The following is a 16,002-nucleotide window of genomic DNA, read 5'->3' on the forward strand; positions in this document are numbered from 1 at the left end:
TTTCCTTGCCGCCGGTTATCCCTCGCCAGGACCCTCTCACCTGGTAACAGGGGGGCATCTCGAGCAGTCCGATCATACAATCGTTTGTTCCTTTCTCCTGCCGTCTGTATCTTCCTAGAAACTTGTTCGTACGCAAAGTGTAAGCGCTGGTGATGGCGCCCCACCCACTCCGTCACACTCACTTCTTCCCGGTCTGCTGCTACTCCCAGGACCAGGTCAGTGGGCATCCGTACGTGCCTGCCGAACATCAGGTAAGTAGGGGCATACCCCGTCGTGCTATGAACACTGTTGTTATATGCTTGCAAAAGGTTTGGTAAAGCACTCACCCAATCGCTCTGCTGTCGTTGATCTAAGGTCCCCAGTAGCCCCAATAGGGTCTGATTGAACCTCTCACAGCTTCCGTTCCCCTGGGGATGGTACGACGTGGTGTGGGTTTTGGTACATCCATACAACTGGCATAACTCACGGATTACCTTGGATTCAAAATTTGCCCCCTGGTCGGAGTGCAGAAACTCGGGACATCCAAATGTCTGGAACACATTTCGCCATAGAGCTGTGGCGGTGGTGTTGGCTGTCTGATCGAGCGTCGGGACTGCCCAGGCGTATTTGGTAAATAGGTCAGTGATTACCAGAATATTTTGATAACGGTCCTGAGGGCGGCCCAGCGTCAGGAAGTCCATTGCCATTATGTGGAGGGGGGCTTTCGCGTGGATGGGTACCATCGGTGCTCGGGCCTCTCGTCTAGATTTAAACAGCATGCACCGGGGGCAAGCTTGAATTAAGTTGTGCACAGACGCCTCCAATCCCGGCCAGTAGAAGAATCTACGCAGTAGGGATACGGTCCTCTCCTGTCCTTGGTGTCCCAACTGGTCATGATAGGCTGAGACCAATGCGTTTACCTGGTTGGCAGGCACCACGATCTGGCACACTTCCTCGCCCACTTTCGGATCGCGGGTCTTCCTACAGAGCACCCCCTCCTGTAGCTCCAGCTTCTCCCACTGTCCCAGTAACTTCTTCCCAGTCTCCGTCTGGGCTAGCCTTTCCGCCGACGTGGGCCGTCGGCCCTGCTCTACCCACGTCTTCACTTGGCACACGTCCCGGTCCTGGGCCTGCCTCTCTATCCACCGGCGGGGGTCCCACCCCCAATTCCCTGGTGCAGCCTCCTGCTGGCCTCCTGGCGCCTCCACGGCCCCTATCATGTAGCCCTCCTCACGGCTATTCTCCCTTCGATACCCCTGGCGTCTGGGGCTCTTTCCCTCGGGCAGTCTTGAGAGGACGTCCGCGTTCGTATGCTCTCGTCCAGGCCGATACTGCAGCTTGTAATCGAAGTTGGCCAGCTGAGCCACCCATCGCTGTTCCACGGCCCCCAGCTTCGCCGTCTGTAAATGTACTAGAGGGTTGTTATCTGTGATGACTGTTACCTTAGCTCCCCAAAGGTAGTCCTTGAACTTTTCGCTCAGGGCCCACTTTAGGGCCAGCAGTTCCAGCTTGAAGGAGCTGTAATTTGCGTCGTTCCTCTCTGCCGGATGGAGACTCCGGCTCGCATAAGCGATCACCCGCTCTGTTCCTTCTTGCCGTTGGGCCAATACTGCCCCCAATCCCAGGTTGCTCGCGTCTGTATATAAGACAAAAGGTTCAGAAAAATCAGCATACGCCAAGATGGGGGCCTGTAACAACTCCTGCTTCAGCCTCTGAAAAGCCATCTCACAATCATTGTCCCAGTTAATAGAGGGCGACCCACGGCCCCGGCTTCGTCCCGTGCCGACCAGCAACTGGTTAAGGGGCTTGGCAATCTTCGAGAAGTCCTTAATAAATCGCCTATAATATCCCACGAACCCCAGAAAGGATCGTACTTGCCTCACAGTCTTAGGCGCGTCCCAATCCTTCACTGCCGAGACTTTCTCGGGGTCCACGGCCACCCCCGCTGCGCTGACCACATGGCCCAGGAACTTCACTTCTCGCCGCAGCAGGTGGCATTTGTCCGGCTGCAGCTTCAGCCCGTACCTTTCCATGGCTCGGAAGACTTCCTCTAGGTGCCGGAGGTGGGAATCGAAATCTGGGGAATACACAATCACATCATCCAGATATACCAATACTGACTCCATCAACTGACCTCCAAGACAACGTTGCATCAAGCGTTGGAAGGTGGCCGGAGCGTTGCAGAGTCCGAAGGGCATCCGGTCCCATTCAAATAGTCCGAACGGGGTCGTGAAGGCGGTCTTCTCCCGGTCGGCCTCGGCTACTTGCACCTGCCAATATCCACTGGCCAGATCTAAGGTGGAGTACCAGGCTGACTGCGTGAGGCTAGCAAGGGAGTCTTCGATTCGTGGTAAGGGGAAGGCGTCTTTCTTGGTTACCAGGTTCAGCTTGCGATAGTCCACACAGAACCTCCAGGCTCCCGTCCTCTTTTGTACGAGCACGATGGGGGCCGCCCAGGGACTGCTACTCTCTCGGACAATGCCCCGGCCCAACATGCCCTGCAGGAGTGTACGTACTTCCGCATACAAGGTAGGTGGGATCGGTCGATATCTCTCCCTACTTGGCCCTGCATCCCCAGTGGGGATGTGGTGTTCCACCACCCTGGTGCACCCGTAGTCCTCATCGTGCCTCGCAAACACATGTTGCCACTTCCGAAGGAGTGCCTGCAGTTTCTGTGTCTGTACCTGTCCCAGGTCGTCCCCTTGCAGTGACTCACCCGCTAGGTGTTTTGGCACACCTCTCTCCTGGTTACTCGCCGGGGCATCCAATTGGGTCAGGGCCACCTCGATCACAGTGGGGCACACCTGACGAAAACTGACGTCCCTCTCTTCCCTCACCTGGTGGGGTGTGACCGTCGTCAGCCGGGCCAGTCGTTGATGCCGGTGTAGCTGTACTGCATAGGGGTGCTCGTTTCGTACCCTTACCGGGATCCTCCCCCGGTGGACCGCCGCTAGTCCCCGTGCTACCTCCACTTGTGGGCAGTCTGTATGTGGCTCTACCAACACCCACTCCTCTGGGCTCGCTTCTCGAAGGGGCACTCTTGCCCATACGATAGCCTCACTCCTAGGGGGAATAGACAAAGCAAAACGACACATTACTCTTCCCACTTCCTCCCGATCTCTACGCACCTGGTTCATTTGGACCCGACGGCAGTCGGCCACTACACGCTCCCACTTGGGTCTCTCGGTGGGTGAAATCCTCGGACCAGGCCTAGCCTGGAATATCTCCTCCCAACATTCGGAGAGGACATTCATGCCCAATAGGGCTCGGTGGGCGCCCAAACACCTATCTTCAACAATGATCACACCTTTTTGGGGGACGACTACCCCATGCACCTCAAGATCCGCCAGGCGATAGCCAATGTAGGGGATTTCTAGGCCGTTAGCGCCCTTCAACGTCAGCTAGGGGGCCTCCGTTCCTTGTGTTCCTTCCTGTCCGAATATCTCCTTGGAGAGGCTTTCTGCGAACATCGTTACCTGTGAGCCCGTGTCTACCAGGCACTGAATCCATTTGCCACACACTTTTACTTCTGCCACCGGGCTATGCCCGATCATCTGCTGCCTAGAGCTGTCCCTTCTTCCCGGGTCTTCTCGAGGGGTCCCGGCCACACGACCCACTGTGGCCGGTCGTCCTAAAAACCCCCTTCAGATGCCCTGCGAGGCCCACACTGACGACTGTAATGCCCGGGCTCACCACAACGATTGCAAATTGGTCGTCCCTGGTCATCCCATTCAAAACGGGGTCGATTATAGCGGTTTGGGCGTTCCGGCGGCTCTCGGCTCCTCTCCGAGTATACTCGCTCTCGGGGTGCCGGCCTTGGCTCCTCCCGCGCCCTACCTTGGCGCAGCTCTCCCAGAAGAGTTTTGGATAATTCTGACATCTGCTCCCGGACATCCTTCAACAGTTCTACTTTTAGAGCCTGCTTCCAATCCGCGCGCTCTGGTGGTGGTGGCACGCTTTCGTTTACCACTGCACATACTGGGGTCTCACTCACCTCGACCTCGTCGCCCTCCAAGGCTAACGCCTCCTTTCTTAGATCTTCAAATGTGAGGTCGGGGTCTCTGCGAAACTGGACCCTCAAACTCTGTCTCACGGGGCCCTCTTTCATCCCCAGGAGGAATTGGTCGCGCAACAAAGTCTCGCCATCTCCCAATCCATGATCGCGGCGGGCCTGTAGCCGGGTGAACTGCTCTCGCAGTCTCAGGGCAAAAGCTCTAATGGGTTGTCGGGGGCCTTGTTTACTATTGAAGAATTGGGAACGGAGGACAGCTACGGGGGTGTGGTCACCATATTGCTCGGTAAGGAACTGAAATATAGTTTGGGCACTGGCTCGGACAGCTTCAGGGGCGGCCTGTACTTCTCGCCGCGCTTCTCCCTCTAGGGAGTTTAACACGAACTGGAGCCGCTGGGCTACACTAAGGCTTTGCAGGTCGGCTAAATACTCCAACTGGGCCTTCCATTCCGTTAGTCGTATTCCCGACTCTATTCCTCCATACTTTTGGACCCAAGGGCTGCCCATAAAGACAGGCACCGCACGGGGTTGGGCTGCGGGCCCCGCGTTGTCGGTCATTGGGCTAGTCTGGTTACTCAACTCGAGGTGGGGCCCTGCCGACTACGCCAAAATCTGTCACAAGCCAGGGGCTGGCTGCTAGTGGTTAAGCCACGCCCCTTCTCAATTCCCACCTCGAGGAGGTCCCCAAAACCAACCCAATGACCAAACAACAACGAGGAACAGGTAAGTATAAAAAAATATTCTTTATTTGTTTAAATATTTAAAAGATACTGGGGATTGGGGAAAGGGAAATTAAAAACTAATGCCCGAATCTGTCCTCCAGGGGGCCACGAGCAAGCGAGTGACAGGGGGGTGGGGGTTTCGTCGGGGAACGGGCTCCCGCCTCTGGTTCCCTCTGCCCGTGGCGCGCTCCTCTTCCTTCCTGGAGGCAGAATAAATCAAATCAGTGTTGGTATAGACTTTTTCTTATCCGTGTACCTGTAGCTAGCTCGAGGCGGTTCACCGCCTATCTCACACAGCTCCTTGCTTGTCGACTCACTCTCCTTCCCTGTTCTCTCTTTCTCCACAGACTACCGCCGGGACACGAGGACACGGTGGATCGACCTCCGAGGGTTCTCTCACCTCTTCACCGACTGCGGCTCTTGGTAAGTATGGGTTTCCTTCCTTACCGTTCCTTTAACACTCACACAGGTTCTCTCTACTCCTCCACAGATAACTACCGGGGACACAAAGGCACTGTGAATCGGTTTCCAATGGTTTCTCTCACCTCGTCGCTGACTACAGCTTCTGGTACGTTGGGCTTTCCTGAACGGCTTGATATCTCAGCGGTCACGCTGACTCTGTCTCTCTCTCTCCACAGAGGACTCTGCGCTGACTACAGCTTTGGGTAGGTATGGCTCTCTCTCTTCACAGTTCGGTATCTCAGCATTCACGCTGGCTCTTTCTCTCTCTCTCCACAGATGACTGCTGGGACACAAAGGCACAATGAATCGGTTTCCAATGGTTCTCTCACCTCTGCGCTGACTACAGCTTTGGGTAGGTATGGCTCTCTCTTCACAGTTCGATATCTCAGCGTTCACGCTGGCTCTTTCTCTCTCTCTCCACAGATGACTGCTGGGACACAAAGGCACAATGAATCGGTTTCCAATGGTTCCCTCACCTCGGCGCTGACTACAGCTATGGGTAGGTATGGCTCTCTTCACAGTTCAGTATCTCAGTGCTCACGCTGGCTCTCTCTCTCTCTCTCCACAGATGACTGCTGGGACACAAAGGCACAATGAATCGGTTTCCAATGGTTCTCTCACCTCTGCGCTGACTACAGCTTTGGGTAGGTATGGCTCTCTTCACAGTTCAGTATCTCAGTGCTCACGCTGGCTCTCTCTCTCTCTCTCTCTCCACAGATGTCTGCTGACTACCGCTTCGAGGTAGGTATGGCTCTCTGCACAGCTCTCACAACACACTCCTCTTCCCTGTTGATTTGGCAGTTTTAACAGGTCATATATTACTTTAACAGGGTGGCGGACTTACGATAACCGGCTGCGCGATGCGTCAGCTAGACAGTGGTTTCCTATGTGACGCCGGGGGCCAAAACCCTCTCGGCGAGCTTGTTGGTCTACAGAGGGGCGAGAACGTCACGCCGGCACACCGGGTCGAGCGCTGCCCTTTCCTCGAGACCCGTTGGTCAATCGAAAACTGGACCGGGGCGCCCTTTCGTCGAGACCTCGGGGCGGCGGATCTCCTTCGCCTCCAACTCTGTGATGATAAAAGGACACAGGTAAGGTAGCAATATTATAGGTAATACTCACACACCGTCAATAGCACAGTTCTTCACCGCCACTCCTAAACTCAAGTCCGCCGAGCGTTTGGCTGGGAAAATACTTCGAGACGCCCCTCCGTGATTTTAAGACTGAAACACACTCACAGCATATTCATGTACAGGTTTTTACTCTAGAACCGTTCTTCCTCTTCGTCGTCTCAAGAACGAGTGACTGGAGGCGGGGGTACGTCAGACAAGACAACAGCAATCTCACTGCAATACACAGCATTACACAGCACCACTTCAAGTGAAAATTTCTACATCAAAGACTCACCCACCACGCTCAGTGCTTACAATAGACGCCCGTCTTCCTTCACCTCACTCTGGACGAAGAATATGGAGATGGTAACTTGGCCTAGTGTTTGTTTTCGTCACTGGAGCTGTTTCAGCACAAAGACCCTTTGGCTCACCCACCGCGCTGGTTCAGGGGTAGGGCCACCCACTCTCTTTCGAAAACACTCAAAGAGATATACAGGTCAAATACATGCACAACACATCCATAAGGAGACTCCGTTACTTACAGCTGCTGTACTTTCTTCGTCCCACGTTCCCCAAGATTGATCTCACACTGCTAGGACTCCAGATGCATAGACAAGGTGGTTTTCAGCCACCAACACCACTTTTCCACAAACGTATACTCACAATGGTGCGTCTTTCCTTCCTTCGGTTCTTTCATCCAAGGTCAGTATTCGTTTAATTCTTCTACCTATAAGGTCTTCGGTATCTTCATCAATGTAAGTCTATAATCCAAACGAGAGAGAGAGCAATACAGCAATCCAAAATAGCGTACCCGGTGAGCCCAACTCAACGCTACGATACACACCACCAACAGGAATAATAAGCACCCCAACTGTGGTTTAAACTGCTCTAAAATACTCTCCTAAGTGTTGCCATCGTCCAATCACCCGGCGCTCCTCTTAATGACTCTCAGCTGTATGTAATTTGGCTGATTACAGCGTTCGCGACGCTACCGGATGTCCGGTGTTTTCTCTTACCGGTCCGGGCGGAAACATCCGGGCGGAACCAAACTTTCCCAATTTTTGGTTCCGCCTAAAAGATCGTCACTCCTGTGACAGTAACACTAAGATTCTAAACCTAAATATTGACAAACTATATATTGTTGGAAAGCTCAAATAGTATAATTTTCATATTTCATTACCATTTGGGGAAAATTATGACACAGTGAGAGTCAGTTTCTAAAAATGTTACGGGCCCACAGGTAGGCCAAATTTGTTTTTGCATATAACACTAAAACCCTACTCTAAACCTGAAAAATCATGGCAAGCTATATATCATCGGAAAGCTCTCAGAATGTAGTTTTAATATTTCAAAATCTTTTTGCATGAATAATATTGCGGTGACAGTAATTTATTAGTTTGTGAGTATACAAGAGTACAAGAGTATGTGGCAAAATCTAGTGGCAGTTGTTGGTAAAACCATTAAAATTGTGACCCAAACATCATTTTTTTGTGATTTGGATCACAACTACTTGAGACATATTGCTTCATGTTAACATTATTTATTGTGTGAAACATTAACTTTTATGTAATTTTATTTATAAATTAATATGTTACTGCATAATTTGATATATTAAAATAAAGGTAAACGGCTATAAAAGTATTTATATTTAATATTTTTACGTTCCAACTCATTTGTGAAAAACCCTAAATTGTCTTCTTTAAAACAAGACCAAGATTAGGTTTCTAGCCCAAAGAATCCCAGAGAAATATTCATTTAAAGATGTACATCACATTGTCACCCCCACTCAAACGGGATTTGCGGCACATAAGGGGTTAAAATACGCCGAACCATGTGTCCTATATCATAGCTCCATTAATGACCTTTGCAGCAAAAAAACCCGCGTGAAAATCTGTTCGGTATTCACTGAGATATGATTAATTAAATGCGCTGATAGCTCATTCCACCAGTCATAGAGATTACACTGAGTGGAGCGGGTGACCGATCTAAGATGGCGGCCCCATATCTCACCGCGCCAGTAGGCAGTAGCGGTCGATAGGGCGTCTACCTATATGATGTCTATGGGCGCTCGCAGGCTAAACCCCTCGCGCCCTCCCTCTATTCCTCCCTGGTACCTGTCTATGGTGCTGAAAGCCCTACAGGTACCCCCGTTCAAGCCTTTGCACTCTGAGTTTGAAGTTTTTGTCAATGAAAACTCTGACCCTGCTAGCATTGGCCTCCGTGAAAAGAGTAGGGGATTTACATGCATTCTCTGTTGACGATTCGTGCCTTCAGTTTGGTCCTGCTGTCTCTAGCGTAACACTGAGACCCAGACCAGGCTACGTGCCCAAAGTTCCCACCACTCCCTTCAGAGATCAGGTGGTGAGCTTGCAAGCGCTGCCCCCGGAGGAGGCAGACCCAACCATGGCTTTGTTGTGCCCCTGTGACTCTACGTGGATCGCACGCAAAGCCTCAGGACCTCAGACCAGCTCTTTGTTTGTTATGGTGGTCAGCAGAAAGGGAAAGCTGTCACTAAGCAGAGGATGTCTCATTGGATAGTTGATACTATCGCCCTGGCTTATAATCTTCAGGGTGTTCCTTGCCCCTTTAATTTGAGAGCGCACTCCACACGGAGTGTCGCCTTATGTTGGGCACTCGCTCGTGGTTTCTCGCTAACAGACATCTGCAGAGCTGCTGGTTGAGCGACACCTAATACGTTCATTAGATTTTACAGTGTTCGTATCGAGGCTGTATCCTCTCGTGTTCTTTCCTCTCCAGGGAGAGCACGGAGAGCAGACTCGCAAGTCGGCTTGCAGCCTCTGACTGATACTCCATAGCAGTGTCAGTATGGAAGGCCTTCAGAACAAAAATGCGTAATGGTTTGAATTGCTTTCCTCCGCTGCCTTGGCAGTCTATGTTGCGGAGCATTGGCTGTCAGCCTTTCACTAACTGTATCCTCGCAGACCTACGTGTTTGGCTCGGGCTCCACATTGTGTCCCGGGTTCCTTTTTTAGTATTTTCCATGGGGTTAATCCTACTAGCCCACGTTTCCCTCAGCAGAGCTCTGCTTTGCTTACACAGCCACGGCTGTCTTATCTCTCAACTACGGTTGACTTTCGCCCACCATTAGCCCTTAAGAGGGGCGGTGGCTTCCGCAGCGTTCCTATCCCGCTCAGGTAGGGTGCTTCCCAGTCGCTGGCACTTCTCTGGGGTTAAAGGAACATCTAGTGCCCGGCCTTCTGCCTTGATCCTATTTTCCATCTCCTTAAGTGGAACCGGAGGGCTTTTTTGCAGACACTGGAAGAGGTCAGCCCCTAGTGGCGTTTTGGTAGGGATTCCCAATTCGTCGGTGACGACGTGACGTCGTAGTGACCGACTGAAAGGGAACGTCTCTGTTACGGATGTAACCCTTGTTCCCTGAAGGAGGGAACGGAGACGTCAAGTCCCGTCGCCACAGGTGCTGCCACCTGCTGTTACGACCGGTCTCACTTTCTGGCTTTCTCAGCGAAATGAAGCTAATTTCTAGATTTGCACCGGCGGCCTATATACGCACCTGGCGGGGCAGCGCCAGCATTATGCAAATATCTCAATGCCAAGTTCATTGCCGTTTAAGTAGCATACGAAGCAGATTGGTCTCTCTAAGCGAGTTCCCAATTCGTCGGTCACGACGTGACGTCTCTGTTCCCTCCTTCAGGGAACGAGGGTTACATCTGTAACCGAGACGTTTGTCACAATAATTACACTTAGCTTTTTCTTATTTTGCAAAATGCAACCACACTTTAGACTGCCTTCCACCACGGTCCATTCTGCAAACTGACTTTAAGTATACGAGCGGATGGTCCTGTGTACTGTGCAGATGATGTGAAAATGATGTGACCTTGCGGTCCGGAATTGTTGAGTGGAATTTAAATTTTATAACAAGGATCAGAATCCTTTCTTATGGATCAGATTTGCAGAATTGGAATTGAAATTCAAATCCCAATTCCCTACCATAAGACTCAATTCGAGCACTGGGTATATTCAGAAAGCACAAACATTGTGTTATTACTGAGAAATTAGTGGACCAGTTGTCATGATTTCGGTCTTACCGGCCGCTTTGTCTTTGTTTCATTATGTGTTGTGTTTTGTTTTGACAGCTCCACACGTGCGCGCCTCCCACCTGGTGATCTCATTATCCCTGACTCTTCTCACCGGCGTCACACACCTGATTCTCATTTTTGCCCATTCCAGTTTGATTTAAATTCCCCTCGTTTCCTCTGTTCTTTGCAAGTTCGTCTTTGTATGTTCATGCCCGCTAGCCTTGTCTAGTTCTAGTCTTGCCGTGTCGTGTTCAGAAAAGTTTTCTCATTATTATCTGTGCTCTCTGCTGCCTTTGCCCCTTTAGATTCCCCGTTCAGTTGTTACTCTCCTGTGGTTTAGCTGGATTGTATATCTTCACTGCTCTCTGGCTCGCTCGGCTGGTGTGGCAACAGCCGTGTTTGCGCTCCGTCTGTCAGTGGATTCTCAGAGCGCTGTCCAACATCTAGCGCTGACCAGCATTAGAGCGCTGTCCATCGCCTCCACCAGCTGAAGGCATTGTCTGCTTAATCTCTCTCTCTCTGTGCCCCGCCAGTTTTTCATCTCAGTGACTTTCGGATTTTGTGGATGTCTTTCAGTCACACTCAGTTTCCCACTACTGAGATCTACCGAAAGGATTCTGCCGGGGACCCGCCTCTCAAGTGTTATCTCCTCATCTCATCTTTCACACACACACACGGACACAGAGAGATTTTCTCTTATACATACCATGGAACTTCAAGTGTTTTCTCCATTTATTCAATTGATCACATCGAGTGTTTGTCTATTATACATTGTGAATAAACACCTCTGCGCTTGCGAGATGTTGGCTGTTTCATTTAAAGTCACCATTATTGTGATCAGTGGTTGTTTTAATTGGACTCTTGAGTCTTAGTCTTAGCTTTTCAGCTTTGTTTGGCTGTTACAATTGCATGTGTTAAAAACATGTTTTTTGTGGCCAAAGAGGAGACATTAGTGCATTTCTATGATTATAATGGTTGTTAGGATATACTTTCAAATAACACTCTTGAAAAATAATTTATTTAGTGATTTCTTACTAGAAGTATTTATTTCTATCGATAATATGATACTGTATTATGATATCCAGCTCTCTCATAACAGCTTTCATTTTGAACCATTTTTTAACCACTGACACTTACATATTAACTGCCATATAATGTAGACACTTAAACATCAAGAGTCAGAGTATGAATCACAATGATGGTGACAATAAAATGAAAAGCTTCATGCTGCAATGCATGCTGGGTATCAACAAATTACAAATCTCATCCAGAACTCCCAGAATGCACTGCGGCATGAATAAATAATTAACTTTTTTACCATATTCTTTGTCACCATTGAGATTGAGATTCATACTCCGATTCTTGATGTCTTTGTATCTACATTGTTCAGCGGTTATTATGCACCCTATCAAAATCCTTTAGAATGTCAAACTGCTATGCGAGTTCTGGACCTTGTAAGACAATTTCCTAAATAAGATAGCACCTCCCCAAAGGACACTGCATGGGGGCAAAGTGAGTGCGCGAGAAAAGCCTCTCTCCACGATTCACAGTGGACTTCCCACTGAGACACATTTGGGTTTCAAAGACACACCTTTAGGGTGTCATACATTTGTATTCTTTTCTCTAAAAGCAAACTGTATATGAAATGCTACATGCACAAAGAATCTAAAATCTGTATCTTATTTGTTTTCTATTGAAATGTCTCATCGCAAGTGGTTACAATGGTCTCATTTAACAACAGAATTCAATGTTAAAGTATATGTGAAACTTCATTCAATGTTGATAGACACCTCCCATTCTAAGCATAAACCAATCACCCACTGTATACAGATTAAGGACAGCCCTTAGTTCTAAAACAACCAATCAGTACAAAATTCCTATATGCTTTGTTCTCTGGTTATTTAAGGAGATGTGAAGAAGATTTAGGCGGGACTTTCAATATCGAGAAATGCACCCCCATGATGCTGTCCTGGCACAGCATCATGTATTTTTATTTTACTTTGAGGAATCTGTAACCAGATCTTCATCTCATTACCAGGTATGCAATGGGTTTTCGTTTGATTTTCGTATTCGAATTGGAATGTAAATTGGCTTCTGAATTATGTCTTACCTACCTGGTTAATAAATTGTGTTTGGATTATTCTGTGTTGCTACTGTAATGGAAATTTATTCTTTATGCATTTATATTATTTTTGTACTCTTCAGTGTATGATTTATGTCAGTCATGACATTTTCATCTGCGTGGGGTGAAGTCTAGGACAGGAAGTCTAGCTCGATAGAGCTCGGGATAGGAAGTATGGCAAGGTGCAAGTGTGGTTTTTGTTTGTGTGATGATGTGCTTAAAAAACATATGTATCGTCTGCCTGGATACAAGTAGAGTAAATATAACCACCCAGAAGTGTCTAAACTACACCTAATAAGGAGTTGTTTTGATCGAATAGCATGGGGGGGTGGTACAAACTCAATGTCAGTATATAATGAAGGAAGGATTTGAGATTCTTCACTTCTTCACATATCGTTTCACTGTCGTTATGTGTCGAGTCCTTGTACAAGTAAATAAATCATCTCTGATGGACAGATCCTGGTATTCGTATTATTTTTCCACGACAATTTGGCGACGAGGATGGGATCCCAATAACCCGAGGAAAGGGTCAACGGTTTGATCAACTCACCATAGATAGGAGAGGTGACCCAAACCCCCAGCTGAAGGGACGTGGGCGTTGACTCTGATCCGAAGGTGACGGGATCCAGACGAACCAGTGGCTATAATACGGTAAATACCAATTATTATCTAAAGTGACGTAAACAGTTTGAGAGCGGGTCTCTCCTGAAATTGAAGAGTGGGTCTCTTCCGAAATTACAGTAAAGTGACGTAAACAGTTTGAGAGCGGGTCTCTCCTGAAATTGAAGAGTGGGTCTCTTCCGAAATTACAGTAAAGTGACGTAAACAGTTTGAGAGCGGGTCTCTCCTGAAATTGAAGAGTGGGTCTCTTCCGAAATTACAGTAAAGTGACGTAAACAGTTTGAGAGTGGGTCTCTCCTGAAATTGAAGAGTGGGTCTCTTCTAAAATTACTTACGGAATTGTATCCGCCTGTAGATAATGGAAAACACGGGAAGTAGCGCTCCCCGTCCGAAATGGAACACGGAAAGTGGATTGTCTGTCGGAGATGAAACCGGTTTAATAAGAACTTATGGGAGAGGATGGATAGAAACCATACCTCTGATACAAAAATATGGGGAAATAAGTTTTAGTGTAACTAAAAATAAAGAGCTCAGAGACAAAATAATACAGAAAGATCATTCTAAGAATAAAGGTAGATCGTTAACAGTAATGGATATGTTCATTAGAGAATCTGAAGAAAGATTGAATAAGCAATATTTTAAAATAATGCCTTATAGTGACTCTTCTTCTTCTTCCTCCTGTGATGTATGTGACCTGAGTGGACCTGGCAATGTGGGTCGCACTTCCAGTCTCCTGTACACCCAAACCCTCTCCGAAAACAATCAATTACCTCCGAAGCCGGCATCACCCCCATACGATGAACATCAAAATGGAGCAGTCGGAGGAGCCCCGTGCTGCCAACTACACCGATACCCCCTGCCTATCTCTATGACCACGCTGTGGCTGCACTGGACTCCTATGTGCAAACAACAAGATGGAGAGACTGTGAGTAATTTCCTGGCAAGATTAGAAAAAGACTTTGAGAGACATTCTGGCATAACTGCAAAAATGCCCAATAATGAACCCCATCCAGCGTACAGTATGCACTTACCAATGTACTTCATGAGAAATCTAGATATTGAACTGTCTGAACCTATCAAAGCTACCCTGGACGGGGGGGAAACGGCCACATTGGAGGAAGTGGTGAAACATGCGGAACACCACGAGAAGAGACTTAAACAAGAACGCCTCAAAAAGAACAGGGAGGCACAAGATATGAATTTCACCATGATGCAATGCACCCTTAACGATCGACAACAACAGGATCGTAACTCCGGTTTTCCAACACTTAACCCGCAGGGGAGAGGCGGCCACAGAGGAAGGGGCAGGGGTAAAGGCAGAGGACGGGGACGAGGGAACGGCCGGTGGAATCAACGCGGATGTTTCAACTGTGATTCAATGGATCATTGGAAAGATCAATGCCCCGAACTAAAAGTTCAAAAACCTCATGCAGACGGAAATGTGCTAAATAGCGGGGAGGGGGCCGGTGGAGAGGAGACTGAAGTAGGTTCTTTTATGCTCTGTCGCAATGAAGAATGCTTGGCCGGGGTAAGAAGTATTTTTCCTACTTTACTCTGTGATACTAAATAATCTTTCGCAAGAAAACCATTTGAAAGTTTACAATATGTTTTATTGTCTATCTCAGGCAAAAAGATTCTTTTTATTGTAGATTCAGGGGCCCCCACTTCAATATTGCTGATTATATGCCCAAATCTGTACAGATGATAAAAAAAAAAAAAATGAAAAATGTTCCCTCAGTGCCACAGGGCATGTTGTTAAAGAAACTTTTTCTCAACCTTTACAATGTATATATGAACATAATCAAACTTCTTTTTTTACCTCTTTTCTAATTAGCAGAACTTGCCCATATAACTTGCTCGGTAGAGACATCATGTGTAAACTGCACATGACGGTATGGTGTGATGAAGTGACTGGGTTGAATGTGACTCTGTGTAAGGAAGTGTGCCTCAGTGTGTTTGTGGGGGAGAGGCCTGAGAGTGATGCTGGTTTGAAAACACACTAATGTACACGCCCATCCTCAGATTTTATGTCACCAGAAGATTTGCACTGCACAGCTCATGTCACCTGGGAAATCGAAGCAGATTACCAAGCGGCGTGGGCACAGCAGTCTGGTGATCAGTTGACCACAAATTGGTTGTACTGGAATGGGGCCTGGGCTGCATTGAGTGTGATGCTTCCTAAATGTGCTTCTATGTTGTATGATGTTGCAAATGCTGGTCCTTACATATCACTGGCCAAAGCTACTGATATGAAAGGGAGTATGTGGGCCCTATAGTAAGTGCATGCACAAATGCCGCAAATTGGCATATGTAAAATGATGACATGTCTTATTTTCCATCCTTAGGTGTGCGGAGAACCGCATACCAGAGCTATTCTCTGCGAAAGCGCAGGGAATAGCAGCGCAGCGACAGTTGGCAGCACACATGGGGTGGATCGGTCCACGATGCCACTCCATCAGTGGGCCACAGATAAGTATAATGTGGGTCTCATTAAATCATGTGCGTCCGTAAAGATCACACCAAAGAGTGATTTTCGCCAGTGAAAACCATAAGATCCTCTCAAAAAAGGAGCAGAGGACTGTATCAAACCTGTTTTTGATTCGTTGTTCGCAAAAGGAATTATTATTCCATGCTCGTAGTAACCGGAAAATACACCAATATTTCCGGTAAAGAAAATTAGAGGAAAAGTTGAGCCCACTGAGTGGAGATTTGTACAAGATCTACAGGCAGTAAATGCGGCTGTAGAAGCAAGGGCTCCGAACGTGCCCAACCCTTATACCATCCTGTTACAAATATCACAGAGCACCGCATTTTACATGACCGTGGACATTTCCAATGTGTTTTATTCAGTGCCAGTACATCTGGACAGCCAGTTTCGGGTTGCGTTAATGTTCGCCAGCCGCAGATTCATGTT

Source organism: Paramisgurnus dabryanus, chromosome 6 (genome assembly GCF_030506205.2).
Source record: "Paramisgurnus dabryanus chromosome 6, PD_genome_1.1, whole genome shotgun sequence".
NCBI lineage: Eukaryota > Metazoa > Chordata > Actinopteri > Cypriniformes > Cobitidae > Paramisgurnus > Paramisgurnus dabryanus.